Here is a 27890-nt window from a genome sequence, read left to right on the forward strand (position 1 = left end):
TAATAGAGTAAAAGCGATGCCCACGTGGCCTTGTCTCCTGTGTGCCTGCCACTGCCCACAGAGGAAGTGCTGGCGAGCATTGGTGGAAGCCCTTTTGGGCTGTTCTGTTTGCCTTTGTGTCCATACCCAGACTTGCAGATGTGTATACATTGTCTAGCTGGCTTGCTGCGTCTGTAACTGGGATCCACACACGCAGACACATGCATACACACACAGAAACAGACACACACAGCACATACTTTTTAGTTAACTTGTCATTTTCACTCATTTCTAGGCTTTTAAGATTTCTTTGGGTAGGTGCATATTGGCTACCTCTTTAAAAAAAAATCTCAGAGTACTCCAGCTTATGGGCCCTGCTCTAATTTATTTAACCATTCTCCTATTTATGGGCATTTAGGTTGCTTCCAGTTTTTAAAAAGATTGCTGCAGGGAAAATCCCTATACTCACATATTTCATATATATGTGAGTCCTCCTGGAAATGCAGTTGTTGGGTAAAAGGATATGCATATTTAAATTTTGATAGAGAAGGCGGAATTGCTTTTTTGAAAGACTTTACTAGGACTCCTTCTAAAGTAATAATTTTTTTTTAAAGTCAAAACCAATGAAGAAATAATTTACCACCAATAACTAAATAAAGAGAGAGTGGTTCTCCCTCAGGCCATGAACTGGGAAAACCACAGTCTGGGAGCAGTCAAAAGTGAAAGTGTTGGTCCTTTAGTCATGTCTGACTCTTTGCAACCTTCTGAGCTGTACCCCACCTGAGTCTTCTGTCCTTGGGATTCTCCAGGCAAGAATACTGGAGTGGGTTGCCATTCCCTTCTCCAGGGGATCTTCTTGACCGAGGGATCGAACCTGGGTCTCCTTCATTGTAGGCATACTCTTTGCTGTCTGAGTCACTAGGGAAGCCTGGGAGAGGCTGAGGAACCAGGCAAAGGTTGACGTGGTTTCTAAGGTTTCCTGTGCTGTCTCCCCGCCTCCCCCAAAGCAGTCTTGGGGAAAGATGAGATGAACAACCAAAAGCCTGAGAATTTGCTAAAGCTCCCCATTTTGGAGAGAGAGAGAGAGAGCCCTTGTGGGTATGGAAGGATGCTCCTGGAGCCCAGTGGCTGTCATCAAAGTCAGGAGAAACATGCCCTGGGATTGCTGCCCATTGTCTATTTGCACTGCATTCTGGGAAAATCTCTTAGCTCCATCTTCTAGTTTACCCATTGGCTTCTCAGTTATATCCATCTTTCCATTCAGCCTTCTGAATATCAACCAGCATATTTTTAAAAATTAGGAGGCATAATTATTTCAGCAATTTTAGCTTTACGGAAAAATTGAGCAGAAAGTTTCCAGATGGCCTGTAATCCCTACCTCCCTCATCTCCCCTGTTATTAACATCTTAACGTTAGTATGGTGCGTTAGTTACCACTGATGAGCTGATATTGATGCACTATTATTATTATTAACTGAATTAGAGTTAGGTTCACTTTCTGCATTGTATATTCTATGGGTCTTGACCAAAGCATAATGACATAGACTACCAACCTTTTATTTTACTGGTTCATTGGTTGTGTCCAAGTCTGGTTAGCTTCTTCCTGTTTTAAGGAGTACCCTTTGGAGGGCTTCCCTGGTGGCTCAGTGGTAAAGAATCCACTTGCAATGCAGGTGACATAGGTTTGATTCTTGGGTTGGAAAGATTCCCTGGAGAAGGAAATGGCAATCCACTCCAGTATTCTTACCTGGGAAATCCCATGGACAGAGAAGCCCGGCGGGCTACAGCCCCTGGGGTCGAAAAGAGTTGGACACAACTGAGCAACTAAACAACAATGACAATAGGGAGCTTTATTGAGTGTGTGATCATGATCGGCACCCACGTTGGAGAACTTCCTTCTGTTTACACCCGAGCAGTCTGTGTGTGTGCTCAGCTGTTTGATGCCCATGTGCTCTTCCATTTCAGTCTCCAGAGGATCCATCATCTCTGCATCTCGTGGGGGGAGCCCACGGAGAGGCCAGGACTGACCTGCGGATGGCCCAGGGTCCGGGGGTGCCTGTAGCTTCTCGGTGAGTAGGACCAGTAGGGTCACCACGCTGCCTGCCAGGTCCCACGTGCCAGTGCATCTGAGTGTCTGTGCTCAAGTGCCTGTTGAGGGCAGGGGGGACAGCCAGGTGCCTCCTCCCTGCCATCTTTCTGCAGCAAAAGCTCTAGGACAGCGGCACTTGATTCTCACTGTTTTCTGTTTTGACGTATTGATGAGAAAGACGAGTTCTGGGCGTTCCCAGAGAACAAGCCACACAGAGCAGACATGCATGTCCTGTCACCTTTTCTCTCTCCTTTCAGACCCACCGGGTCCTCTTCTGCCGGTGGGGGTGTCTGAGTGGCACTGTTGCCTCCTTACTGTTAGGGTGGTGATGGGCCAGGTTGTGATATTAGGGGAATGCTGGCCTCAGAGAACGAGTTAGGACACGTTCTTCCTCTTCTGATTCCTGAAATAGATTGTAGAGAATTGTATCATCCCTTCCTTAAACATTTGGTACAGTTCAGCAGAGAAACCATCTGGGCCTGCCGATTTTTTTTAAGAAGGTTATTAATTATTTATTAAATTTAAAAAATGCATATGGCTGTTCTGTTTGTCTGTTTCTCTTCTTGTGAGTTTTGCCAGTACATGTCTTTTAAGGGATCAGTCTATTTTATGCAGATTATCAAATTTTGGGGCACAGAGTTCTTTGTAGTACTCTTTTATGTAATCAAATCATCCATTTAATGTTATATTGTTATCCTTTTCTATGAGATCAGTGTTGATGACTCTTCTTCCTTTTTTGGTACTGGTAGTTTGTATCTTGTATCCCTTAGTTAGCCTGGTCAATACAGTGGCACAGTGGTAAAAACCCCACCTGCCAATGCAGGAGACGTCAGAGATATGGATTCGATCCTTGGGTCAGGGAGATCTCCTGGAGTAGAAAATGACAACCCACTCCAGTATTCTTGCCTAGAAAATTACATGGACAGAGGAGACTGGCAGACTACAGTCTGCAAAGAGGGGCTGCAAAGAATCAGACACGACTGAACGACTGAGCAACTGGTCAATAAAATAGATTTTCTTTCTTTTCTTCTTGTTTTCAACTTAATTGATTTATGCTCTAATTTTTATGATATTTCCTTTGCTTGTTTTAGGCATCATTTTCCCTTCATTTTGTTTCCTGAGGTAGAAGCCTAGGTTATTGATTTTCTACTTTCTTCTTTTCTGATGAGTACATTTAATGCTATATATTTCTGATAAGCACTGCTTTTGTTACACTATGGAAATTTTGACAAGTGGTATTTTTATTTTCATTTAGTTAAAAAGAAACTAAAAAAAAAATTCTTCTGGTACTTCCTCATTGACCCATGTGTTGTTTAGAATGATGTTGTTTAATTTCCAGATATTTGGGGATTTCACCCATCTTCCTTTATCGATTTTTAGTTTAATTCCATTCTGATGGGCAGTGCTGTCCAGGGGAACCATCCTTGTTGATTTTCTGCCTACGTGTTCTATTGGTTACTGATGGAGGATGTGGATGTCTCCAATTATAATAATGGATTTGCCCATCTCTCTCCCCAGTTCTATCAGTTTTGCCTCATATATTTTGATGCTCTGTTAGGTGCATAGCCATTTATGATTTTGATCTCTTGTTGGAGAACTGAATTGAATTATGCATCTCATTGTAATGCCTCCTTTTTATCCCTGATGTTTTCCCTTGTTCTGAAGTCTGCTTTGTCTGAAATGAGTATTGATACTCTTAGTTTTCTTTCAACTGTAATTAGCATGGTATATCTTTTTCCATCTCTTTACTTTCAACCTATCAGAGTCTTTATATTTAACATGGGTTTCTTATAGACAGCATCCAGCTGGGTCTTGTGTTTTTATTCACTCTGACAAACTCTTGTTTTCTATTTATTCTAACTATTTATTTATGCTGCGATGGGTCTTTGTTGCTGCGTTCGAGCTTTCTCTAGTTGCAGTGTGCAGGCTTCTCGTTGCAGTGGCTTATCTTGTTGCAGAGCACGGGCTAGAGGGTGCTTGGGCTTCAGTAGTTGCAGCATGCAGGCTCAGTGGTTGTGGTGGATGGGCTTAGTTGCTCCATGGGATGTGGAATTTTAGTTTCCAGACCAGGAACTTAGTTCCCATGTCCCCTGCATTGGCATGCAGATTCTTAACCACTGGACCACTAGGGAAGTTGCTAAAACGGGTATTGATGTATTGATTTTCTCTTTGTCTGTGGTTTGCTACAGTTTGAGTATGATATGCCTAGGCGTAGTTTTTGTTGTTGTTTTTAAACTTTTTCGTGTTAAAGTATAGTTGATTTACAATGTTGTGTTAATTTCTACTGTACAGCAAAGTGAAATCAGTTATATGTGTATCCTTTTTTATATTCTTTTCCATTATGGTTTATCACAGATTATTGAATATAGATCTCTGTGCTACACAGTATGACCTTATTGTTTACCTATCCTATATATAATAGTTTGCATCTGTTAATCACTTGTTGTTTTTCTTTTAAAAGTATTTATTCTGCTTGGTGTTCTTTGAGATTCTCGAATCTGTGGTTTGGTATCTGTTGTTAATTTTAGAAAAATTGTCAGCCATTATTACCTCAAATATGTTTTCTTCCTCATTATCTCATTTATTTCTTTTGGGTCTTCCAGTTACATGTATGTTATATTTTTAATATTGTCCCGTGGTCCTTGGATGCTCTATTCTGTCTCTGCTTTTACCCCTGGACTGACCTTTTTGGCAAAATTTCAATTTGGGAAGTTTCTATTGGCCTGTCTTCCAGCTCTCTGATTTTCCCCTCAGCTGTATTAAGTCTGCTGATGAGCCCATCAAAGACATTCTTCCTTTCTATTACCAGTTTTCAAAAAATTTCTAGCATCTCCTTTGGATTCTTTCTTAGACTCTCCATAGCTCTGCTCACATTACCATCTGTTCTTGCATGCTGTCTTCTCCCATCAGAGCCTGTAACATATGAATCATAGTTACTTTAAATTTCTAGTCTATTCATTCCAAAATCTGTATCATATCTGAGTCTGGTTAGGATGCTTGCTTTATCTCTTTAGAGTATGGGTTAAAAAAAATTTTTTTTTGCCTTTGACATGCTTTCTAATTTGTTGTTGAAAGTCAGATATGTTATAATGGAAAATAGGAACTGAGGTAAGAGGACTTTCTTGTGTGAGTTTGTGTAAATCTCATTAGGAACTGGGGCTTCCCCGATGGCTCAGTAAGTAAGGAATCTGCCGGCAGTGCAGTAGATCCAAGAGACGCAGGTTCAGTCCCTGGGTCGGGAAGATCCCATGGAGTAGGAAATGATAACCCATTCCAGTATTCTTGATGGGAAATCCCATGGATAGAGGAGCTTGGTGGACTACAGTCCAAAGGACCGCAAAGAGTCAGACACGACTTAGTGACTGAGTATGCAGTAGGAGCTGGGCTGTGTGTCATATCTCCTGAAGTTGTAGGTGACAGAGGCCTAGGCTTGGCCTCCCCTCTGGACACTGAGCTTCTCTCAGCCCTGAGTCTCAGAGAGAGTCTGGTCTTGGAGTTCTTTCAGCTGGAACCCACTGTTATCAGTGGGAGCCTGTTGGTGTGGTGAGAAGGTGTGGGGGAGGGGGAATGTCACCCCAACACTGGGTTCACCTCTTGGTGGGTTTAAGCCGATAGACACAACCAAGCCAAAGATCGAGAGAAGGAAGAATTTATTATTACCTGCAGCAAGTGAGGAGAACACCGGAGATCTTTCCCAAAGCAGCATCTCCATAAAACGGGAAGTTTTAAGCTAAGGGTATATGCATATCCATGAAGGAGCTTGAGCAGAGGGGAATTCAGCATAGAATTGGGGCAGAAAATCAACAGAGTCCAAGCTTTAGTTAACTGAAGTCACGAGGGTTCATATCCTCATTTCATCCCCCATCTGGGTGGGGGGCAACTTAATTGCTGCAGAACTCAAAGGTGTAGTAGTATGTGTATCCCCTGAGGAACCAGGACCCTGCCCCAAGGCTGTGCTACTGGTTCTTTTTTTAAAAAAATATCTGCTTTCTTCTTCTTTTAAAAAATATATTTATTTGGCTGTGTTGGTCTTAGTTGCAGCACGGGGATCTTCAGTCTTTGCTGTGTCATGCAGGATCTTTTAGTCAGGGCATGAAAACTCTTACTTGTGGCCTGTGGGATCTTAGTTCCCTGACCAGGGATTGAACCTGGGCCCTCTCCTTTGGGAACACAGAGTCTTAGCCATCGGGCCACCAGAGAAGTCCCTGCACTATTGTTTCTTGACTGCTTCTCCCTTGTCTTCTCTTCCCCTCCCATCCCTAATTAGCAACTGCTTGAACCTGTCCATTGGAACCCAGGGAAGGTCATGAGGCCTGAATGAAGCTTATTTCCTATAATCAAGAAATGGGGAACAGAGCAAGGCTTCTGTGCCCAGAAGCCCCACAGGATCCAGTTTGGTTTCAGCAGGTTCTGAATGAATAAACCAAAGGTGATCAAGAGGCCAAGCCACCTGGCCACAGTGATGGCTAGTTTGTAGGATTTCTCTCATGTGTTGTGGTCCTGGTGAATTTGAAGCACAGATGAGGGAACCCATGTCTGGGAGGCTCTGAAAGTCCTTAGTGGATGGAGAAAATGGCCCAGCACTGCCGTGAGGAACACAAGGTGATAATGGTGCTTGTCAGGGTCTTGGGGTTGCAGCCTTACTGGGCAGCAGGGCAGGCCCAGCCGCACAGTGACAGCTTTCCTGCAGTCACTTCTAAGTCGCCAGCCGTTTTGCCCTCTTACTGTGGATGAACCTTCTTTCTCACCCCTTTCCTTAAGTCCCCAGTATTGTGTTTTGGGGATCACAATAGTGGCCCTTCCACGCAGCAAGAAAAACAGAGTCGCCCTGTCCTCCATGTCTTGTCAACAACGCCCCCCACCCCCAGTATCAAGTCTCATGAACAGATTTTTAAACCATTGCCATCTGTTCTGCTCTTAATTGCAAGTGTAAAAAAATATTATTTTCCTAATTGCATCAGGGGAAGGGAAAAAATATGTATTCCAAAAGACCAGAGTTCTTGTTCAAGGCAGCCTGGCTCCACCGCCCACTCGCTAAAGATGATGTTGCTTCTTTGCTCAAATGAAAGCATTTATCTCGGTTGTTTACTTACAGGTAATATTGGCCCACTTGTATTCTGTAGAACAAGGAATTAGGAGGAGGCGGAAGTGCTACGGTGGCCCCAAAGACCCTGTCCCCCACCTCTCTGAGGGCCCAGCCTCCAGCCCCAGCAGCGCAGGTGGAAAAGGGCTCTCAGGGTATGTCTTCAGGACAAAGCGGTGCTTTCAGGTGCCCACATCCTTTGCGAGAGAGGGGAGAGGCCCTCTGTGCTCTTTCCAGACATTCCTGGGGTAGGGGGGCGTGTAGGACCACTCTCAGATCATAGACCCCTCTGCGATGGGTCGACCTCTCACCACATGCCCGATCCTGGGCACAGAGCCTGGGCTCACATGGGGCCCACCCAGAGCCCCAGGGTTTGGAAGGGCTCCTAGTGAATATGACACCCGCACCTGCCAGCACCACCTCTGCACCCTGTGGGCAGGGGATGCTCCAGGACCTTGCCGGCCCATCCCTCCAGCCCTTCCCCCGACCCTGATGCCAGCAGCTCAGGCTGTGGCATGGTGACCACATGGCCTTGGCTTCCTGGGTCCTGGCAGTGCCAGATTCAGTAAGGAGGGGTGGATTCGGTTCATGCTGCATTCAGAGAGGCTCTACCTGCAGCCCCTTCCAGAGCCAGACTAGGGAGTGGGGACGGGGCATGGACCAGACATGAAAGCTGCCCTGGACCCCTCTCTACCAGGCTCTGCCCACCCCCAGAGGCCTGTCTCCAGACAACATCTGTGCATTTTAATATGACTTCCCAAAATATTACCCTGCAATTATTTCCAGAGGCTTAAATGGGATCCCCAAATACATACAATTAAGACTAAAATTGTAATTTTAAATTAGTGCTAATTTGAAGAAACACAAAGCTTTCTCATCTCCAAGCCAAACCTAGACAACAACATCCCAAGTAACTCTTAGGCACCACCAGACCCCAGAAATGACCACTCTGGCCTCTCACAGAGGCCTCAAGGAAGAAAGCAGTGTTTATTCCCCCATGCAGGCTGAGTTGGAAGGAGGAAGACGTAGTTCTCCAACTCCGTATTGCTTTGAACTTTTATGTTGGGGGTGTGTGTGTGTGTGTGTGTGTGTTAGTCATTCAGTTGTATCTGACTCTGTGACTCCATGGACTGTAACCCACCAGGTTCCTCTGTCCGTGGAATTCTCCAGGCAAGAATACTGGAGTGGGTTGCCATTCTCTTCTCCAGGGGATCTTCCCAACCCAGAGATCGAACCTGTGTCTCCTGCATTGCAGGCAGATTCTTTGCTGTCTGAGCCACCAGGGAAACCCTTTATGTTGGTTGATGTTTCCTTACACCAAGGTCTCCTTAAGGAAAGCAGAGCTCTGTGTGGTGGCCTAGATTCCTGGGGCCTCTGTCATCTGACTTGCCTTGTGGCCCTACTGCCCTCCTAGCCTGCCTTCCTTCATCTGTGGACTCTGGCAGGTATGGTGTAGATGGTGCCCAGCCCTGCTGGCTGTAGGCTCTATAATGTCTCGCTTGCACAGTCAGGTTGGGAACCTGCAGCCTGGGGTGCAGGCAGGTAGCTTTGAAATCGTCCCTGAGGGATTCTAGGGCCAGCAAAGCTTAGGGCCACCTTGTGACCCTCTCTGGGCATAGGCAGAGGCCTTCCTGGGGGTCATTACCAGAGGGGGCTGAAGATCAAGGCTGCAGAGTATTGAAGGTGGAGCTGGAGTGGAGATGTGGGGGAGTTAGCAGTCCTCACAGCCTCTGTCCACCTCAGGTAGATTCCCATGTGGACAGGCCCCCACAGAAGACCCTGATCGTCTTTGCTGAGGGTGGGAGCCTGCCAGGTATTCCTTGTTCAGGTCCCCCCACTTATCCAAGAGAAGAGAGTGGTTTCTGTTTAGCTTAGTTTGATACCATGTTAGATCATATGCTTTTTTTAAAAATGTAATAGCTTTTAAAATTTTAATTGAAGGATAGTTGATTTACAATGTTGGGTTAGTTACTGCTGTACAGCAAAGTGACTCAATTCTACAAATATGTATTCTTTTTTTATTACATTCTTTTCCTTTATGGTTAGTCATAGGATTTTAAAAAATTTTATTTAATATTGGAGTAGAGTTATTGACACTGTTGTGTTAGTTTCAGATGTATAGCACAGTGATTCAGTTCTACATATACATGTATCTATTCTTTTTCAAATGTTTTTCCCATCTAGGCCACCACATAACATTGAGCAGAGTTCCCTGTGTTGTACAATAGGTCCTGTTGTTCATCCATTTTAAATTAAGCCATGTGTACATGTCAGTCCCAAACTCTCAATCTATCCCTCCACCCCCGCCTTCTGCACGGTGACCATAAGTTCATTCTCTAAGTCTTTGAGTCTGCTTCTGTTTTGTAAGTAAGTTCCCTGTGTAATCTTAAAGCTTCATTAGTTCACACAGAGCACGGCTCTGTTAACCCCACGTGATGCAGGAGCCTCTGTTCCCAGACCAGGATCTGCTGTGCATGGAATGCATTCAGGTCAATTTGGAGGTCTTGATATTGGCCTGCTGTCTGTTTATCTGATTGCCTATAGGGAAATGAAGGGAAGTGCTTTCCTCCTGGGAGGTGTTTCAGTCTAGTTGGAAATAGAGAACTTGGTTTTGCAGAGATCCCGGCATCTCTGGCAGCCATCCTCGTGGGTCTGCTGGAGCCTCCCCATGTATGACGGGGATGCAGTGTCCTGACCAGGCCCCTCCAGGTTTGCCATGTGGCTGTCTTTCTGCCAGACCCCCGGCACAGTTTTTTCTTGAGGAAGATGCTTCAGGTAGAAGCCATGGTCTCTGGGCACCAGGCAGCTGGTCTTCTGTTACCTTCCACGTTGGCTCTGTGCTGGGGGATGGGGGCTGGGGGCTGGGGTTCCCCTCCCTCAGGACACAAAACCATTGGCAGGAGAAGGATCCCGTGTCTTGGAGAGCAGAGCACCCCAGCTGGTCCTGGGACTGTGTCAACATGGTGGGTGATGGCTCAGCGCACAGGCCACCCCATCCCTGGGGTCCCAGGCGGCTCCCAGCACAAGGTAATCACACCCACGGGTCAGCACATACCAGGCACCCAATGCCTTCTGAGTTCCTCTCCACAGCTCAGCGCCCAGGGACGAGAGCCAGGGTACGGAGAGGGGGCGGGAGTGGCCAGTGTTCACAGAGCCCTTGGGCTGGTGGGTGGATGCCGAGGGGAGTGAAAGAGAAGCAGAGAGGGACCTGGGTGGGGGCAGGTTGGGGGTCAGGTGATGATGAGTCAGGGCAGGTAGCAGTGAGGGTGGGGAGCTGGTGGCAGAGCTAGGATGGGGGGACCAGAGATGGAGACAGATCCTGACTTGTCAGGCTACTGACTCTGGTGACCCCTGGGAGCTTCCACCTCCCTGAACCTCCGTCTCCCCTCCTTCCTATCTGTAAAATGGGCCTGATGGCAGTGTGCCTCTGACAGGGATGTTTATGCAGAAAGAGGAAGCAGTTGATCAACGGCCAAGTGCTGTTCAGGTCCTCCTGGCTGTGCCTGCAGGAGAGCAGGCTCTGGTGTGCATAGGACACACCTGCGTGTTCCGGGCACTGGACTCAAGGCCATATGAGCCTGTACCCAGTGTTCCCGGCCAAGGAGACAGCTGGGTCCTGCCTGGAGGGGTTTCACAAGGGGTATGGTTGGTGTGGGAGACCTGGCTGGGATCTGTCTGGTATATTCTGTCTCCTTCCCCAGCTGCGTGGGCTGGGGTCTGAGGCTGCGTCCAGATGGTCAAGCTCAGGTGCACTGGCCTCTGCAGGATGGCGGCCCCTCCAGGCAACTCTGCCATGGCTGGGTTCACATGTCACACAGTGGGTTTGCTGCCTGGCTCTGCCCACTGCTGGCTGGCTGGATGAAGTGTGGGGGCCCCAGGAGGGCTGCTCCCCAGAAGGCATTGCACTAGGTCTGGAGCTACATCGTCCTGGGTCCTGCACATAAATCTCAGTAAAACTGAGCCACTTGTCCTGAAACCACAGAGGATAGCGAGTTATTACTGCTAAGATTTTTGAATTTTATTGATGTATTTTTTGATTTACAATGTTGTCTTAATTTCTCTGTACAGCAAAGTGACTCAGTTATATTAATACAAATACATTATTTTCATGTTGTTTTCCATTATGGTTTATCACAGGATATTGAATGTAGTTCCCTATGCTGTATAGTAGGACCTTGCTGTTTATCCATCCTATATATGATAGTGTGCATCTGCTAACCCCAAATTCCCACACCATCCCTTCCCTACCTCCTCGTCTGCTTTCTGTTTTGTAGATAAGTTCAGTTCAGTTCAGTTCAGTTGCTCAGTTGTGTCCAGCTCTTTGCGACATCATGAACCGCAGCACGCCAGGACTCACCAGCTCCCGGAATCCACCCAAGCCCATGTCCATCGAGTTGATGATGCCATCCAACCATCTCATCCTCTGTCATCCCCTTCTCCTCCTGCCCTCAATCTTTCCCAACATCAGGGTCTTTTCCAATGAGTCAGCTCTTCGCATCAGGTGGCCAAAGTATTGGAGTTTCTGCTTCAACATAAGTCCTTCCAATGAACACCCAGGACTGATCTCCTTCAGGATGGAATGGTTGGATCTCCTTGCAGTCCAAGGGACTCTCAAGAGTCTTCTCCAGTGTCACAGTTCAAAAGCATCAATTCTTTGGTGCTCAGCTTTCTTTATAATCCAACTCTCACATCCATACATGACCACTGGAAAAACCATAGCCTTGACTAGATGGACCTTTGTAAACAAAGTTAATGTCTCTGCTTTTTAATATGCTATCTAGGTTGGTCATAACTTTCCTTCCAAGGAGTAAGTGTCTTTTAATTTCATGGCTGCAGTCACCATCTGCAGTGATTTTGGAGCCCCCCAAAAATAAAGTCTGACACTGTTTCTACTGTTTCCCCATCTATTTGCCATGAAGTGATGGGACCAGATGCCATGATCTTAGTTTTCTGAATGTTGAGCTTTAAGTCACTTTTTCACTCTCCTCTTTCACTTTCATCAAGAGGCTTATTAGTTCTTCTTCACTTTCTTCCATAAGGGTGGTGTCATCTGTATATCTGAGGTTATTGATATTTCTCCTGGCAATCTTGATTCCAGCTTGTGCTTCCTGCAGCTCAGCATTTCTCATGATGTACTCTGCATATAAGGTAAATAAGCAGGGTGACAATATACAGCCTTAACATACTCCTTTTCCCATTTGGAACCAATCTGTTGTTTCATGTCCAGTTCTAACTGTTGCTTCCTGACCTGCATATAGGTTTCTCAAGAGGCAGGTCAGGTTGTCTGATATTCCCATCTCTTTCAGAATTTTCCACAGTTTCTTGTGCTCCACACAGTCAAAGGCTTTGGCATAGTCAGTAAAGCAGAAATAGATGTTTTTCTGGAACTCTCTTGCTTTTTCGATGATCCAGTGGATGTTGGCAATTTGATCTCGGATTCCTCTGCCTTTTCTAAACCCAGCCTGAACATCTGGAAGTTCATTTGCATTATATTTTAGATTCCATATGCAAGTGATGTCATGTGGCATTTGTCTTTCTCTAACTTATTTCACATAGCATGATAATCTCTAGGCCCCTTGTGTTTCCACTAAGGGCATTATTTCATTCTTTTTAATGGCTGAGTAATGTTCCATTGTGCATGTGTACCACATCTTCTTTATCCGTTTCTCTCTCAGTGGACATCTAGGTTGCTTTCATATCCTGGCTGTTGTGACTAGTGCTGCTGTGAACAGTGGGGTGCATGGATCCTTTTGAAGAATGGTTTTCTCTGGACATATGCCCAGGAGTGGGACTGCTAAGTTATACAGCCATGGAGTTAGTTGTGATTAGAAGAAACCAGAACCTCCCTTAGGATCCACCAGTTTAGAGATTTCTAAACTTTCTCAGATCATAGCACCCTTGATGTTGCCTTAATTTCACAGGGTCTAGCTCTGCATATTAAATAGCTAGGGCTGAATGATGTATTTATGTCCTAAAATCTTTGACGTTGATTGAAAAGTGACACTGAAACAAGTTTAATTCACCCTCACCCACAGTTGCTCACTAGCGAACAAGAGTCTGTTAGAAGTGTTTATGTGCCATCTGGATTTCTTGGTCAGTGTTGACTTTTGTGTGGGACTTGATTATTGAAAAAATTTTCAATGCTTTTTATTTATTTTTCTCTCTTTCCTTTTTAATTTTTAAATTATGAAAGTATGATAACACATTTACAGGAGACTTGGAAAATACAGAGCAAAGTTACATATAGTTTTACTATATATTACAATTATCTTTTAAGTAGATAAATTAAGATTTTTTAGCTTGGGTTTCAGTATCAAACTCTCAATAATTAGTAGAATGAATATACAAAGAAGTAGAAGGATATAATAGACCTGAAAAGCACTATGAACCTATTCAGCATAATTTTTTTGCACTTTGTCTTATGTCCCTGGATATGTTCCAGTGTCTCCTAGTTTATAGCCTGTGGGAACTTGAATAGAATTTGTATCCTACTGTTGTGAGAAAATTGTATAAATCGGTTCTATTCAGTGCTTTTTAAAAAAACTATGGTAAAATAAACACAACATAAAATTGTCCTTTTTCACCATTTTTAAGTGTTCAGTTCTGTGACATTAAGTACATTCACGTTGTTTGCAGCCATCACCATCATACATGTTCAGAACTCTTTTCATCTTGTGAAACTGAGACTCTCTTCCCATTAAACATTAGCTCCTCTAACCAGCTGTGTTGCCCAGAGAGGCCTGGAAATGGTGGCCTCACCAACAGCAGGAAGATACCCAGCCCTCTGATGGTGGTCTTGAAATTCAGTTTTCTACTAAAAGAAACTAGGACTCCTTGGACAAACAGCAGATTCTGGGTCAAGAATAGAAACTGTACAAGTTGTACCAGGAACATTTTGTCAGAGCAGAGGAACCTTCAGACCCACTGGGATGGTATTAAAAGGACCTGGGATTTGAAGAGACCAAAGATGGGACAGTTTGAACATCAGTAAGAGGAAAGACTGCAGCAGATTGAAGTGCATTTAAGATGTTTAAATCTGGAGTTCTTTGTTTAAAAAAACCGACGTATCATTGATTACAATGTTGGTTAGTTTTAGGTGTACAGCACAGTGATTCAGTTCTGCATGTACATGTATCTATTCTTTTTCAGATTGTTTTCCATTATAGGTTATTACAGAATGTTGAATACAGTTTCCTGTGCTGTATAGGAAGTCCTTGCTGATTATCCATTTTATATATAGTGGCGTCTAAATAGTAATCCCAAACTCCTAATTTATCCCTCTTCCCTTTCCCCTGTAGTAACCATAAACTTGTTTTCTATGTCTTTGAGTCTGTTTCTGTTTTGTAAATAAGTCTGAATCATTTATTAGATTTTACATGTAAGTGATATCAAATGGTATTTTTCTTTCTCTGTCTGATCTCTCTTAGTGTGATCATCTCGAGGTCCACTCATGTTGTTCCAAGTCTCATTTATTCATTCCTTTTATGGCCAAGTAATATTCCATTGTGTATAAGTACCACATCTTCATTATCTAATCCTCTGTTGATGAGCACTTACATTGCTTCCATGTCCTGGTTTTTGTAACTGGCAGTGCAGTGAACACTGAGGTACATGTATCTTTTCTAATTAGAGTTTTCTGTGATTTCTGAAGGATACTAAGAAAAACCAAAACAACCTAATTGCTCACCTTGGGAGAATGATTTTTTTGAACTTTGTTCGATAACAGAAAAGACAATTGTTTGTCTTGCTTTCCTGTATGAGCTACAGCAGGGCAGCCTAGTGGCAGGTGAGGGAGTTTCAGAAGGGATGTGTGTTCAGAAGGGGTCCAGCATGTGGCTGCATGAACGGACACCCTGGATGGTGGTACTGATGCCAGGTGACATAGCAGAAAGTGGCGTCTGGAGCTCCTGCCTCTTGAGGAAGGGCACCACGTTGCCAGGGAAGTCGTTTGCCTCCAAATTCTAACGTGAATCCAATTTCTCACCACCAATCTGCTGGAGTGCAGAGGACAGAGGACGATGTTCTCCTCAGCTGTAGGGACAGTCATCAAAATCTCAGTCAGGGGAAATGCTCTCCAACAAATGATTCAGTGTCTGTAGTGAATAATTTGCAAGGGTACAAAGAAGCTTTCTTGGTGGCTCAGACAATAAAGAATCTACCTGCAATGCTGGAGACCTGGGTTCGATCCCTGGCTTGGGAAGATCCCCTGGAGAAGAGAATGGCATCCCATTCCAGTATTCTTGCCTGGTGAATCCCATGGACAGAGGAGCCTGGTGGGCTACAGTCCATGGAGTCACAAAGAGTTGAACATGATCGAGTGACTAACACACACAAAAGAGCAGTAGAAGCCAATGGATTGAAGGTGACGTACTCAGTGTTGAGGGCTGGGTGCTCAGTGGAAAATGGTTAAGGAGAAGTGAGGCGGTGACAACCACACAGTCGAGGTGTTCAGGGTGCACACAGTGGGTGCTTGGTCTCTGAGCTGTGTGGCGGCCTCAGGGGTGGCACAGTCTGTCTTCTTACCAAGCTGGGGTTACCAGGGTGTTTAATAGTCATGTATTAGGCTAAATTATTTGTCTTATGCTTTGTTGTTTTGTATGAAGGTTATTTTGATAGTGAAAAATTAAAGAAACTGTAGAAGTCATGAGAGTGAGCAGCCAGCCTGGTCCTATGGGTGTAAGCTTCTCCCCTTCCTGCGACAGTAGTGGCTGTCTCTCATATTGTCTTAGAACTTTTATTGTAAATTTATCCATAAATAGACTTGTGTCTTTGGCTCTGTGCTTTCTAAAGGGTGTATTGGAGTTTGGTTTTGTGTGTGTGTGTTTTTTTTTTAATTCTGTTTTCTTTCTTGGAAGGAACTGGGTTAGGTCAGTTCCTCTGAGAAGCAGACCTAAGGCAGGATTTAATATGTGTGGACCTTGTTGAGGGAGCAGCCTGCAAGGAAGCTGGGGAGGGAGAGTGTCAGACGGGAGGGAGAGGGTGGGAGGAGGCCTCAGGTGCAGCCTGAGGAAGTCAGAGGGCGAGATGGTTGGATGGCATCACCGACTCAATGGAAATGAGTTTGAGCAAACTCTGGGAGATGGTGAAGGACAGGGAAGCCTGGCGTGCTACAGTCCACGGGGTTGCAAAGAATCTAACCCAACTGAGTGACTGAACAACAATAACGACAACAAGGAAGGCCGAGCTGCCTGGAGGTGCCCACGCAGGGCCCTTGTCTCCCAGAGAGGGTGGGGTCTACATCAGAGTCCCTGCTGTTCTCAGCCCCCTGGATATGCTGTGGATTCTCAACTTGAGCATGAGTCCCTGAAACACTGGTTTGGGTGGGTGGGTAGACTTTTTCTCATGGTCAGGTTTTCCAGGAACTCCCCCTGGGCCATGGTGTAGGTGGCTGTGTTGGGATCCTGGGTGTGTGGCCCCTGGCACGTCGGATGGCTGAGTGGGCCTGGGTTGGCTCAGCCTAGCACAGGGATGCTGAAGGACCCACCCAGAACACTGGTGGTGGGGGGAGGGGGATGGGGCACTCAGACCCATCACACAGAGCTGCTGCTGGAGCATCTGCACTGTTCTCAGCTCTCAAATTTGTAAATATTGTGACTCATCCAGAATGATAGTGCAGAGCTAATGGAATCAAAAGTGTATACATCCTCTGCTCCCTCACACTTCTCCTCAAGTTTGGGGACGTTTCAGTTCCAAAGGAGATGGGCCTCGAGAGTGTCAAGTCCTCCTGACGACTGGCCTTCCCATGTGGCCAGGTGGACACTCAGTGGCTGGAACACCTCTCATGCCCTGGCTCCATTCTGGTTCAGGTGCCCCTCAGTCTCCTTTGTGGCTGGTCCCAGTGTCTTACAGGGACCACACGTCCTGTGAATTTTCTAGATGAGACCTTTGGGGCGGCACCGTCAGTCCCGTCTGATGGGTTAGGAGTCTAGGTTCAGAGCGAAGCTTTGGAGGCCACAGCTGGAAGGTGACCGTCCATCACTGCAAATAGCCCACTGCATCCTGACCCAGGAGCATCCATCTGGTGGGGAGCTGGGCATACAGGTGAGGCCCCCTCCATCCCAGTCAGGAGATTTTCCGGGGATCTCATCTGCTGCCCAACCTCCCTCACCTCCTTGGGTGTGGCTGCACCCCTCACTCCATCCACTCATCTCTCTTGCTTCCCACTCCAAACCCGAAGGCCTTGCTTGGCAAGCCCATGGGCTCTTTATGGATCCGCTGGCCTCCTCTGCCTGCCTCACTCACCCGGTTGGTGGGGGGGCGGTGGTGCTGTGGTGAATAATGGGAGCCTGTTTGGGGAACCAGACTTTCTCTTCCCTGCCTCAGTGCACTGGCAGCTTTTGGGAGGTGAATGTTCTGCCTGCTGCTCTTCAGGAACGATCCACATGGCACTGTTAGCAGGAAACATCTGCTGAAATGCACGGCAGCTCCTCAGGGAGTGATGAGTGGGCACCCAATTTGTGTGTTTGCCCTGCTGGGGATTTGACTGCCCATCCATCCTCAAGGGCATGGCCTGATGTGTGTGCAGAGGCAAAGAGGACCGGGCTGTTCCTGAAGGGCTGTGCTGTTTCCTTAGAGCATCAGGGAGTGGTCGTCATGCCCCCTCCGCTCTCTCTCCTGCACCAGACCCAGGCCTCTGGAACTGCCCCCCAGCCTCAAGAGGAGCCAGCTGCCCTGAGCCTGAGCTCTGCAGGCTTCTCTACTTCTTCCAACCAGTTCCACCTCCATGGCCGGGCAGCAAGGTGTCCGATAGCCTGGCCCTACCATCCAGGATGGAAAGACTTGGCCTCACAGCCGCCTTGGGACCAGACCTCCTGGCTCCATAGAGTCATAAAATTTGCCTTAAAATCCGAGCTGTTTTTGCCTTAGAAACTTGCCTCCAGAGATTAGAAAGCTCGGTTGTAGATATTGCTGCTAGCTAATGATGGATTTATTATTCAGCACTGGGATTAGGTGCTAGGCCATTTATGGGTTTTTCCTCTGAATTGCCCGTGTTTGAATTGGTGGCTTTTGAAGCTAATAATTCTGCTCCAAGGTTTGCTGTTGGGCAACTTGTTTATAAATAAAGCAGCTTTTCAAGGAACATCCTCAGATTTAAAGAATAATTAGTATAATGAGTTGCATAGCCAAATGAGGTGCCTGGGAGTACAGTTCTCTGGATGGGTGCATGGAAATCTGGGTTTCTACATGCTGGGGAGAAGTGATAGCATGGTGATTTCCATATATAGTGTTGTCCTGTGTTCGGAGGTGTTTGAGTATTGAATCTACTTCACAACAGTTCAAACCACAACTGTGGTTTGAACACAGCAGGAGCCTGAGGCTTGCAGAGGTTCAGAGATTTACCCGGAGACCCTACTCATCACAAAGGCCACCCCCATGTGCTGTTATGTCCTTGTTGCATGCATGCTAAGTCACTTCGTTCATGTCTGACTCTTTGTGACTCTGTAGACTGTAGCCCGCCAGGCTTCTCTGTCCAAGGGATTCTCCAGGCAAGAATACTGGAGTGGGTTGCCTTGCCCTCCTCCAGGGGATCTTCCTGAACTCAGGGATCAAACTGCGTCTCTTACATCTCCTGCATTGGCAGGTGGGTTCTTTACCACTAGCATCACCTGGGAAGCCCTCTTATGTCCTTAGTTTTTACCTAATGTCCTTTTTCTGTCTCAGGATCCCACGCAGGACACTGCATTGCATTTAGTCATCTTGTCTCCTTAACCTCCTCTGGGCTGGGACAGTTTCTGACTCTCCTTGTTTCTGATGACCTTGATAGTTTTGAGGAGGACTGGCTTGGTATTTTGTAGAATTTCCCCTAATCTGATGTTTTACTTATGGTTAGACTGGATTTGGGGTTTTGGGGAGAAAGATCACAGAGGTGAAGAGCCATTCTCAACCTATGGCAGAGGTATAGCTGTCACCATGATGGATCACTGTTGACCTTGGCCTTGATCACTGGCTGATGTAGTCTTTGCCTGGTTTCTCTTCTGTAAGGTTGCCTTTTCCATACTCTGTTCTGGAAAGCAGTGAGATGAACAGTCCACATTAAGGAATGGACAGTCATGTTCAACCTCCTTGACGGGAGAATATCTACATAAATTATGTAGAACTTTTCTGTATCAGAGACTTGTCTATTTTCCCTCACTGATTTATTTATTCAAATTTTATTTGTATCAGTATGAACTCATGAATGTTTATTTTATACTTTGGTTTATAATGCAGTCTACATTATTTATTTTGCTGCCTAAATTGTTGAACTTTGATCATTGGAAGCTCTTTCAGTTGGCTCCTGTGTTTCTTTGACATGCCCCCAGCCTTTAGTATTTTGAGTATTTCCTTGCTTTCTGTTACAACAAGATGCTCCAGGCGCAACTTAGATTTTCCCTGCCAAGCCCTGGAATCTACTGTTTCTCCAAGAATCCCTGGTTCCTTTTATTAGAGAATGGTATTTAGAGACCAAGGTCTGTGTGCTGAGAGTGCTTATTGTGATTGAGGTGGCACTGCTTCTAGATAGACCCTCAGGAGATGGACTCAAGAAGCAGAGTGTATATTAACTGTGTACAACTATGTATCTTCCCATTGATTAAAACAATTTTTTTTAATATGGACCTTTTTTTAAGTCTTTATTGAATTTGTTACAATATTGCTTCTGTTTTATGTTTGGTGTTTTGGTCACGAGGCTTATGGGATCAAACCTGCAACCCCCTGCATTGGAAGGCAAAGTCTTAGTCACCCCCAGGGAAATCCCCATCTCCTTAGTTTTTTAATGTGACCCCATCTGATAGCCAAGCCCTGGATCCAGCCCCCTGATCAAAGGAAAAATTGGACCCTTGAGTGTGTAGAGCAGGATGCAACAAAAGACTTAAAAGAGTGAAAGAATATTTTCAAGGTATACAGAAAATACATAGAACATCAACAAGAGGAAAATCTGGGTAATTACCGCCCAGTTTAAGAAATAAGATCTACAAATATGATTCAAGCTGCCATAAATGGGCTTCCCAATCATACTGGTAAAACCTGTCAGAGTAAACTTATTGATTAGTATTTGGGGGCATGTGTTAGCATTTTTACTGTTTTGCATGGTGTCTAACTATAAAATTATATTTTATGGTATTCCTGAAACTTGAATTTTCATTAGCTGAGAACATCTGTATCTATTTATAGAAAATACAAAAGTAAAAGTAAAAGCAAAAGTAACTGCTTGTGGTGTTCAGATAGAGAAACTGAGAACTTGCAGCAATGATATGATTTGTTTTCCAACTTTAAGCAGCTAATAAAAGCGGGATGGACTGGGTCTTTGGGGTTAGCAGACATAAGCTTTTAAGTAGAGAATGGATAATAAAATGGATATTAAATGGATAATAAAACAATAAGCTCCTACTGTATAGCACAGAGAATTGTATTCAATATCCTATGATAAACCTTGGTGGAAAAGTATATTGAAAAAGAATGTATCTGTTAGTCACTCAATCATGTCAAACTCTATGTGACCCCATGGACTGTAGCCCACCAGGCTCCTCTTTCTATGGAACTCTCCAGGCAAGACTACTGGAGTGGGTTGCCATTTCCTTCTCCAGGGGATCTTCCCAACCCAGGGATTGAACCCAGATCTCCTGAATGGAAGGCATATTCTTTACTATCTGAGCTACTAGGAAAGCCCTATCTGTATAACCAAATCACTTTGCCATGCAGCAGAAATTAACACAACATTGGAAATCAATTTTTTAAAGTAAGGACTCAATTTTTATTGTCAGAGCCAAAGTTTGTGGTCTTTTCTAATGCAGATGTTGAGGTTCATTGGGAAAGGGGAGATGAACTAGTCTTCTTGGTCGCTGCATGACCCCATTACCTCCGTTGGCCTGGATGACTTGACCTCTTCATCAGCCTGGAATCCCAGACCTCATTCAGGTTTTGCAGGCTCTGGAATTTCTGAAGAAAGGAGGACTCACGTAGTTCACATTACTTCCCGCCAGCATCACATCACTCCCTGCCAGCATCTGTGCCTGCATCCTTCACACTCCTCCTGAGACTGGAAATAACGTATCCGGCTATGAGCCACCCCCTCCCTGTTTTGGTGCCAGATGCCATCCCTGGAACTCCCCCTGCCCCCCAGCTCTGCTTCCTGCTCTCCACTGGATCCTCTTCTGCACGTGCACACACACTGCTTTATCACCCATTTGAGAAAAGAGGCATGTCTCCTGCTCCCACTTCTTCCTGCTTCTGTCCTATTTTCCTGCTTTGTTTTCCTGGAGAATTCTGGGAGTCATCTCCACTGGCTTTTCCCAGTTCCTCCCCTCCCTTTCTCTCTGAAACCTGCCCCAGTCGACGTTCCCAGCTCTTCTGACGCCCCTACAAACTCTGATGAAACTGCCCATCACAGTCACTAAGGACCTCCTAGTCCTCTCCCTAGACTTGTCGCACATTTGTCCTCTCTCTCCCCTGGGAACTGCTTCTTCCCTTGGCTCCCAGAGCACCATCTGCCCGGGATTTTCTTCCCACTTGACTCAGTCCCTCTGCTGACCTCTGAGTGCCGGAGGGTCCTGACATCCACCTGTGGACCTCTCCTCTGCTTGATCCATATTTACACCCTACTGACCTCACCCAGTCTTGTGGTGCTAAACCCATCATATGCTGAAAATTCCAAACTCATGTCTTTCTTCTGACTTTTCTCTTGAACACTAGGCTTGTCTGTCATCTCCCTGTGAGGTCCAGTGAACCCCACACAACAGGTGCCAACTTGTTCCCCAATGTCCCACCCAACCTCCATCTCTCATCATAGTAAATGGCAGCTCCATCCTTCCAGGTGCCTGGACCGTAACCTTGAAGTCAGCCTTGTCTCCTGTCTTCCTCTCAAATCCTACATCTAATCTGTTCTGGAATCCCCTCCCTGGTCACCGCCCACACTGCCCCGTCATCTCCTCATTGGATTGGCTTCCCACATCCACGCTTCCCCTTCCACCTTGACTTGCACCTTTCCACCCAGGTCTATGTCCATATGGTAGCTGGGTTACTGCTATTTAAAAAAAAGTTTGATTGAAACATAGTTGATATACAATGCTGTATTGGTTTCAAGTGTATAGCAAAGTGATTCAGTTACACATATACACATATTCATTCTTTTTTAAGATTCTTTTCCCATATTTATCACAGAATATCAAGTATAGTTTCCTGTGTTATACAGTAGGTCCTTGTTTGTTATCTATTTTATGCATAGTAGTGTGTATATATTGGTCCCAAACTTCTAATTTATCCCTTGCTGCCACCTTTCCCCTTTGGTAACTCTAAGTTTGTTTTCTATGTCTGTGAGTCTGTTTCTGTTTTGCAAATAAGTTCACTTGCATCATTTTTAAAAAATTAGATTCCACATATGAGTGATATCATATAATATTTGTCTCTCTCTGCCTTACTTCACTTAGTATGATAATCTCTGTCTCCATCCTTTTATTTTTTGAAAAATGTTACTGGAGTATAGTTGATTTACAATGATTGCTTTAAAACTTAATTTAGATCATGTCACTTCATTTCAGAACCCTCCAGTGCCCTGCCCCCCTTGCTTGGTCTTATTGAGTAAAGCCAGATGCCCCTCCCCACCTGTTTCTTACTTGACTTTACTTCCTAAAACTCTTTCCTGTGGAACATACCTGTCAACATCATCACCTGCTTTACATGTTGATCCACACATACTCTGTCCGTAATGCTGTTGCAGATGGCCCGCTTAGAACTGATTTGAGTCCTGCCTCCACAAGGACCATAATCAGGCAACTTTCTGCCACATCTGCCCACCATGTCCTCAGGACCCCAGGACCTTGCCAAGTCTAGATTGCTTGACCTCTCTGGGTTTGTACCAGGAAAGCGTCTCATTCTGGCTTCAGGGTGGTAAGCTGAGCTTGGTTTTCTCCAGACAGATGGGCCACAGGCACAGCCACCCACCACCAACCCCTGTCACCAATGGTTGACATGGGTCCTAGACCTTCCTCATGCTGTCCTTCTCTGTGAATGTTTGTTGCATTGACCAGAACATAGACTTGTAGGTCTTCCTCAGACCTTTTAATTTTATTATTTTTAAAAAATATTAAAAATGTTTAAAAATTATTTATTTTTGGTTGCTGTGGGTCTTTGTTGCTATACACAGGCTTTCTCTAGTTGCAGTGAGTGGGGACTACTGCCTAGTTGGAGTCTGTGGGCTTCTCATTGTGGTGACTTCTCTTGTTGCAGAACAGGGGCCCTAGGGCACTCAGGCTTCAGTAGCGGCGGCTCGCAGGCTCAGTTGGTGCACAGCATGGGGGATCTTAATGGGCCAGGGATCAAATCCATGTCCCCTGCATTGACAGGTGGATTCTAAACCCTTGGACCACCAGGGAAGTCCAGAAATTTGATTTTAAATCACAGGTAAAAAGACATTTTATATATCTATATATCTATATTATAAATCTCAAACAGAAGTTCCAGGAAACAATTTTTACCTTCATTTGAGGTGGTGCATTCTGTATAGTATTTTTGTTGTTGTTGTTCAGTCTCTCAGTCGTGTCTGACTCTTTGCAACCCCACGGACTGCAGCACACCAGGCTTCCCTGTCCTTCACTGTCTCTCAGAGTTTACTCATAGTCGTGTCCACTGAATCAGTGATGCCATCCAACCATCTCATCCTCTGTTGCTCCCTTCTCCTCCTGCCCTCAGTCTTTCCAAGCATCAGGGTCTTTTCCAGTGAGTCAGTTCTTCACATCAGGTAGCCAAAGTACTGGAGCTTCAGCTTCAGCATCAGTCCTTCCAGTGAATATTCAGGGTAGATTTGCTTTAGGATTGACTGGGTTGATCTCCTTGCTGTCCAAGGGACTCTTGAGTCTTCTCCAGCACTGCAATTTGAAAGCATCAATTCTTCGGTACTCAGCCTTCTTTATAGTATTCTACTTTGTTTTTAAAATTCTGGTTGTTGCCCAATCAGGGTCTGCCTGTGAGTCCCCAGCAATGGGTAAGCCACAGCTCCCTGCAACATTCATGACATCTTACAGGTGAGAAGCCTGGGCCATAGATGGTTACAGGTCTAGCCAAGGTTGCATCAGTTAACTTGCCAAAGGGCCAAGATAAGCACTCGGTCCTCTGATTCCCATCCTGTGGCTTTTTTTAAAGCTCTCATAATTAATTTTAATGATTGTACCATTGCGGCTTATTTAAATTACCCCAGGAGGAACATCACCTCTATTAGAGAAATTTTATTCTGGCTGCCCACCTGCTCTATTCACGGAAATGCATCTTTTGTGGGATTTCTTCTGGGTAATTAAGAAGGGCTGAGAAGCCAGTTTTACAGTCACTGATTTAACTGTAGATAACAATGAAGTTAAATAAAGAAGCTGGTTCTATTTGCAGGGGCCTATGAATGATCTGAATTAGAAGAGGTACTCACCAAAGCACCCCCAGGTACCTGGGGAACGGTGCTTGTCCTTGAGTGACTCAGGGTCAGCTCCCATGTGGCGCCCCAAGGGTGGGGCCCTGGTGGGCACGGGTCACATTCCTGTTTCTCTCGGCGTTCTTGGGACAGAACTCTGTGAGTGCTGGTTCGGTTTGTTGGTGACTTGCATGTCGACAAGGCCCAGGGCTTCTGTGCACATCAGGATTGGAAATGTAACACAGTCAGTCTCCCAACAGTGCTGGGCAAGTGGGTGATTTCTCCGAGCCTTGGGTCATTCTGTGCCCCTGGGCTCCTGGTTTTGGGTCCAAGGCATTAGGCACGAGATAGTTCTATGTAAATGGAGGAAAATGGAACTATTGTACCTCAAAACTCTACATAGATTACTTATTATAATGGTAAGTTAACAACAAATAAAGTAAAAGTTTATTAAGCATCTGAGTGTTTATTCAATGTATTGTTACGACAACATTTTTTGTGAAAGTGTTAGTTTCTCAGTGATGTCTGACTCTTTGCAACTCCATGGACTGTATAGTCCACCAGGCTCCTCTGTCCATGAAATTCTCCAGGTGGGAATACTGAAGTGGGTAGCCATTTCCTTCTCCAGGGGATCTTCCTGACCCAGGGATTGAACCCAAGTCTCCTGCATTGTATGCAGATTCCTTACCATCTGAGCCACCAGGGAAGTCCACATTTATTTGTGGTGTTTGTGATTTGGTTTATGTGTATACAAATTGTAAATAGAAGGGTTTACATTTCATCTGAATTCTTCTGATGTTGTAGATGTACTTTTATTTTTTTATTTTTATTTTTTACTTTTATTTTTTGTAAATGTACTTTTAAAGAGGTGGGTTGAGTGTTTATGGCATCTGACTTATAGAAAAAAAAAGACGACAAAAAAATGCAGCATGGCAGAGTCAAGCCAAACCTGTCACATGGATAGGAGTTGGGGAGTCAGGGCACCTCTAGAGCAAGCCTGGCTGGAGAGGACCAAGATGCAAACACCATTCTTACAAGATAAAGATGTGAGGGGGAGGAGGAGTCACATTGAGAAGTGATTCATTTGCTTATGGCTGGATTCAGCCAGCATTCCTTTAAATACCAAATCCCCATGTACGTTTAAAAATACCCAGCTGGCTCAGAAACATTGTGCTGAGTGAAAGATGCCAGATACAAAAGGACACATATTGTACAGTTCCATTTATATGATTCTTCCAGAAAAGGCCTAATTATAGGGAGAGAGAGCAGATTCGTGGCTGCCCAGGGTTGGGGATGGAAGTGGGGATTGGCTGGGAGGGCAGTGTTGCTTGGGGGTGATGGAGATGTTCTAAGACTGCATTGTGGCACTGGCTGAGCATCTGAATGCATTCACTGAAAATCCTCACTGCTTATAATGGGTGAATTGTGTGGTATGTAAATTATACCTCCATGAAGCTGTAGAAAAACATGCATTTCAGCACCGTGGAAATTTATGGGGGTCTTCTCAGAGGAAGTAGGCTCTGAGCTGGATGTGAAGGATGGAGCGCCTTTGGTTAAGGAAGGACCACCTTGGAGGGACCACCTTGGAGGGGCTTCCACCCTGGAGGGGATTCCAGCTGGAGGGAATTCCAACTGGAGGAACCCCGTCCTAGGGGAGGGGCGGGTGGGTGGCTGAGATGGAAGGAAGGAGATTGTTGCAGGTGAGAACATAAGGACACTGAAGGAATACTCACTAATTCTCAACCATGGTTGCCTATTCCTGCCTCTTGGAGAAGATTTCTAAAACACAGATGCCTGTGACCCATTCCTGAAGACTTGAATAGAATTAGTCTTGGGTAGATCTCAGACATAAGTTTTTATTTTATTCTTTAATGTATTTTTATTGTGGTAAAAGTCACGTAATATAAAACATACTATTTTAACCATATTTAGCTGTACAGCTCAGTGGCACTAAGTACATTCATGTTGCTATGCAACTCTCACCATCATCCATCTCCTGAATTTTCCACCTTTCTGTACTAAAACTCTATGCTCATTAAACACTAACTCCCCCTTCTCCCCACCACCTGTTCCCCTCTGCCCCTGACATCTATCACTGTATTTTCTGACTCTATGAATTTGACTATTCTAGGTATCTCATATAAGTGGAATCAAACAGTATTCATCTGTACCTACTATATATTGGAATGTCTTTTAAAGGTTGACTTAATATGTGTCCGGCTACCCAGGTGGCTCAGTGGTAAAGAATCTACCTGCCAAGCAGGAGATGCGGGTAATGCAGGTTTGATCCCTGGGTTGGGAAAATCTCCTGGAGAAGGAAATGGCAACCCACTCCAGTATTCTTGCCTGGAGAATCCCATGGGCAGAGGAGCCTAGTGGGCTACAGTCCATGGGGTCACAAAAGAATCAGACACGACTGAGCTACTAAACAACAACAACAATGTATGTCCTGCAAACAGATGGTACCTTCTTTTTTTCTTCCCCCTGTGCTATACAGCAGGCTCTCATTGGCTATTTTACATAAAGGTCAATCCCAATCTCCCAATTTATTCCACCCTTTTCTATCCAAGTTCACTGCCCAGTGGGACATGACGTTTACCAAAGCATAAGGAAATGCTGGTCACTTGAGAAGATGTGGCCGCCAAGAGACCCAAGAACTGACCTGGGCAACCACCCAGCTCCATACCCCTCCCCACCGTTCCCACCTGGGAGCTGTTTCAAGGACGCAGCCTTGAGATGGTGGTTTCTGTTGAGACCATCTGGTCCATCCCCTGGAGAAGGGATAGGCTACCCACTCCAGTATTCTTGGGCTTACCTGGTGGCTCAGATGGTAAAGATTCTGCCTGCAATGCGGGAGACCTGGGTTCAATCCCTGAGTTGGGAAGACCCCCTGGAGAAGGGAAAGGCTACCCACTCCAGTATTCTGGCCTGGAGAATTCCATGGATTGTATAGTCCATGGGCTCACAAAGAGTCAGACATGACTGAGCGACTTTCTTTCCCCTAGATGTTAATTTTTAAAAAGTTTAAAAAAATGAAATGATATTCTGATTGTCATTTCTTTTTTCCACTTATCAACTGGAATGCTTCTGTGGATGCTTTCTGCGTCTCCTGTAGGGTTTCTGAGGGAAACATTTCACAGAGAAAAGGCAGGCAAACAAGTCCTTATTTCACTTCACTTACCTCATCAGTTTCAGAGATGAATGTATTTCCCATGATCCTCCAGTACAATTTTAAAAATTTAAACCCTCATTGTGAACTCAGGGGCTTGAACATACTTGATAGATTTCAAACTGTTGTAGTCATAATCCTCGTTGAAGTTCAAATGGTCCTCCCTTTGACCAGTGGGAGTGTCTTCAGCTTGGACCTGG

General features: G+C 45.2%; 1 protein-coding gene across 4 annotated transcripts in view; it reads left to right on the forward strand.

Annotated features, from left to right (window-relative positions):
• The window catches only part of LOC102183271 (amyloid beta A4 precursor protein-binding family A member 2), a 129745-nt gene that overhangs the window by 27963 nt on the left and 73892 nt on the right, over positions 1 to 27890 (forward strand). For 3 of the 4 annotated variants that reach the window (XM_018066591.1, XM_018066587.1, XM_018066590.1), the window contains exon 2: positions 1944 to 2047. The exons of the other annotated variant lie outside the window; for it this stretch is intronic. The gene's annotated coding sequence lies outside the window, so the exon portion shown is untranslated. The remainder of the gene's footprint in view (positions 1 to 1943; positions 2048 to 27890) is intronic. 4 annotated transcript variants of the gene reach the window in all.

This window comes from Capra hircus, chromosome 21 (assembly GCF_001704415.2).
Source record: "Capra hircus breed San Clemente chromosome 21, ASM170441v1, whole genome shotgun sequence".
NCBI lineage: Eukaryota > Metazoa > Chordata > Mammalia > Artiodactyla > Bovidae > Capra > Capra hircus.